We start from the raw sequence: 4,031 nt of genomic DNA on the forward strand, positions 1-4,031 counted from the left end.
AAACAGGAACTTGGTTTGTTGTTTCCTGAATACAATAGGCAAGCATCCAGAAAACTAGAGGGTCAGTTTGGGCCAATTTGGGCTCTTGCACATAAATATGCTTTGCTTTTGATGTTTTTTTCTCTGTACCAGAAAACCATAGGAGGAGAAAAGTCAATAAAGTTGAGTGAGCCTTTACTCTCCTTCCTTAAAAGAAATGAGGGTAAAAAAAGGGGAGGGGGACTAAGCAAAGAGAAACAGAAGTGTGAAGGACTCAGGCAGAGAGCTAAGGTTTTGCAGTTTAGTTCGATTTATGGGGTTGCAAAGAGTTGGACACGACTGAGCGACTGAACTGAACCGAAGGATCTTTGACCGAGTCTGTACTGAACAAATGTGTAAAATAACCCCACCTTCTAGGTCATCTACAAGCATGCAGTTGAGCTCCCTGTGCTATGTAGCAGCTTCCCTCTAGCTATCTGTTTTAAGCATAAAAGGCAACCTACTCCAGTATTCTTGCCTGGGAAATCCCGGGGACAGAGGAGCCTGGCAGGCTACCCTCCACGGTGTCACAAAGAGTTGGACACGACTGATTAACAAACACAATGATGACCTTAGTGAAGGACAGAGAAGCCTGGCGTGCTGCAGTCCACAGGGTTGCAAAGAGTTGGACACGACTTAATGACAGAAAGATGAATAACAACAAGTAATGACCTTGGGCTTCCCTGGTGGCTCAGCAGTAAAGAATCCATGTGCCAGTGCAGGAGACGCAGGAGACTCGGGTTCGATCCCTGGGTCAAGAAGATCCCCTGGAGAAGGAAATGGCAACCCATTCCAGTATCCTTGCTTGGAAACTCCCATGGACAGAGGAGCCTGGCAGGATACAGTCCATGGGGTCACAAAGAGTTAGACATGACTTAGCGACTAAAAAGCAACAACAATAAAGTGATGACCTTCAGGGGTGTGATGGGGGGTGGTGGTGGGAGGGAGGCTCAAGAAGGAAGGGATGTATGTATATATAGCTAATTCATTCTGTTGTACAGCAGAAAGTAACACAACATTGCAAAGCAATTATACTCAAAAACAACAACAACAACAAAAAATGCCCCTTGCTCCCTGCCATTTTGTAACTGTGTGGGGAAGGAAAGACAAATGCATACACCCAGCAAGGTGCTAATGAAACATCCGTAGTGGGTTAGTGGAAGAGCAGTCATGGTGCAAATATAAGCAATTTCAGGAGAGACTTAATATCTTTATCATGAGTGTTGTAACAAAGCAGATTCATTTGTCTCCACCTGCTGATGTTTTACAAAGGAGGAACAGGAAGCTGGGAGTCAGAGTGGTCAAGAAATGGTCTAAAAATAAATCTGCCCCTTTATTCCTGTAACATGTCTGATTCAGCACTTTTGCCCCCTAGGTTTTCCTTGGAGGTGCTAGACAGTGTTCCTTTCTTTGACAAAAGGTCCATTTTCTTCACTCTTCCTCAGTCTTTTATTTGTCTTACTGGTCACAAGTAATGAGAACAAAACATCTGCTCTTTATTGAGTGTTTACTGGGTGTCAGGGACCTTGCCAAGCATTTTATATAAGTGGCCTTCTCCAGTTTTCACAACAGCCCTGCGAGATTCATATTTTTTTATATTTTATAGATTAAGGAAACTCAGAGACTCAAAGTTATTAATACTTTGGGATGGAACTTACCACTATCACATGGCAGCTATGATCTTCAAACCTGTGTTGAACTTCAGAGCCTCCAATGTGCTTAAACACATTGTTAGCCTACTACCTTAAGACAGAACATTTTGGAGTGCAGGGCACTGTAATTTTTACTGCAATCTTACTTTTTTGCTTCACATCTTGACTTTTATTTTATTTTATTTTTTGTCTTGTGATTAAAGTCTTCTCAGGTGACTCAGAGGTAAAGAATCCACCTGCCAATGCAGGAGATACAGGTTCAATCTCTGGGTCAGGAAGATCCCCTGGAGAAGGAAACAGCAACCCAATACAGCATTCTTGCCTGGGAAATCCCATGGACAGAAGACCCTGGTGGGCTACAGCCCATGAAGTCACAAAGAGTCAGATGTGTGACTAGGCCTATAGATTACAGTTAATTTGCATGCCTCTTTACCTCAGGAGTTGATAAACACTCTTTACTGTTCTTTGCTTTTAGAGGATCTACATTCAAAAATGCTATTATAGATGCAGGAAGTAAAAGTAATATGAAAGTATGTAGAATTTGGTCCTTTGTGAAGGAGAGATTTGATCTGCCTTTGTCTTTGTTTCTGCCAAGGAAAGACTGAGGACCCACAATGCCTTGACTGGTTTTGATGTCTATTAGATGGATTTCTCCTGAGGAGTTTAGATAATCTCTGATATTTATATAGTGGCAATCATATCCCTGGCACTTAGCAATAGCCAGAAAGAGATTAGATAAAAGACTCTTAAGAGATTAGTGTAATGTAACCCAGACTTTGATTCATCTGTTCTCTGCTGGCGTTCCAAGTCCCGCCCACATGCTATTTTTCCCAGGAAATACAAGGGGCAATTTTAGGGTCTTCTACTAGGATTGTTTTCTCTGTTCCATTATTTTGAATATTATTGTCTTGGTGCCTGGATCTTCCTTGACATAAAATGTTTAAGCACTCAATTTTCTTTTATTTATTTATTTATTTATTTATTTTTAATTTTTTAAAATTTATTTTAATCAGAAGCTAATTAAATTCACTATCATCATACAAGGGCTCTTTAGAAATATCCCAAACTATGTATGACCAACTACTGAGATGGACCTCCAACTCAATTACTTTTTTAAAGAAAAAAAATATATATATGATTAATTAATTCCACCTCCTAATCCTCAGACTCCATTCACATTTTTCCAGAACACTCCATTTCTCTTCAACCTATTCTGCATTTCTTCAAATCAGAGTAACTGGGGCAAAAAGAATGCCTGATGATTGGGTGAAAGTGTTGGGATAGAGAAGAAGCCTTTGCACATTCCTTTGATTATTTTTACTGATTGTGCAGTGTTCCTTTTTAAAGACAGCTCCATTTCTTAGAAGCCTGAGGATGATTGCTTATGCTAATCCTAATGCATATCTAAGCATATTGGACACTTGGCCCAGTTTCTGTGTTTGAAATTGAACCTACATTGAACCCTATCAGGTCTCTGCCTGCTCTCCCACTCTCTCAAACACCCATAAAGACACGTACACACAGATTTCTTCTTGGTCAGTATGTGTTCCCTAAGGTTTGAAAACATCCCCTTAAAATAACCACACACACGTTTCTAAACCACTAGTACCCTTCCTGGTGTCAAAGGAGTGCTCCTCCTCCACAGGCTTGTCTTACAAAGATATTTTTTTTTTAAGTATATTTATCTTGCTTTACAACCAGTTTCTCCTACAAAAGGTATTTAGTTTTATGCCCAATTTAAATTTTATAATTTCAAGCCATGGAGCATTTCCTTTATGAGATGATGTCTTTAATGAAATGTATGACATAAATTTTGAAATCTAGTGATAATTGAAACATTCAGTTGGCTTCTCCTTTGATATTTGCCACCCCTTCACTTTCATTTTTAATATTATTAACTAATATTTGTCAAAACAAGTAAAGTTACTAAGAGGAATGTAAAATTGCTGAAAGAAAATTATTCTGAAAATTCTCTTAGGAAGTGATGAAGGCAAAACACAACTGCCCCCTCTGAGGTTTGAACTCAGAACCTTCAGATTATGAGACTGATGCACTGCCTACTGCACTAAGGAGGCAAGTTAAGAGCACAGTACTCTGTGGACACTCCTCACAAACAGGCATTTTCCTTTGAAGCCTGAAAACTGGTAGAATATTAGAATCATCAATTTTTGTATTGCTTTCAAAGTACATTTCAACAATTGGCTCAAACTGTCTTTCAAAATTGAAGCTGCTTTAATTATACAGAATTTTCTAGTGTAGAGACACAATATACCAAGATAAAGTTAACCAGTGTTTTTATATGTGTGCTCAGTTGAGTCCAACTCTTTGGACCCTATGGATGTTGGCCCGCTTGGAATTCTC

At 39.4% G+C, this 4,031-nt stretch overlaps 1 non-coding gene across 1 annotated transcript; it reads right to left on the reverse strand.

Annotated features, from left to right (window-relative positions):
• Positions 1–3,672: 3,672 nt before the first annotated feature.
• Positions 3,673–3,745, reverse strand: TRNAM-CAU (transfer RNA methionine (anticodon CAU)). Its single transcript has one exon. It is a non-coding gene; the product is annotated as a tRNA-Met (tRNA).
• Between the last annotated feature and the right edge of the window lie 286 nt (positions 3,746–4,031).

Source organism: Capricornis sumatraensis, chromosome 11, assembly GCF_032405125.1.
Source record: "Capricornis sumatraensis isolate serow.1 chromosome 11, serow.2, whole genome shotgun sequence".
Classification (NCBI taxonomy): domain Eukaryota; kingdom Metazoa; phylum Chordata; class Mammalia; order Artiodactyla; family Bovidae; genus Capricornis; species Capricornis sumatraensis.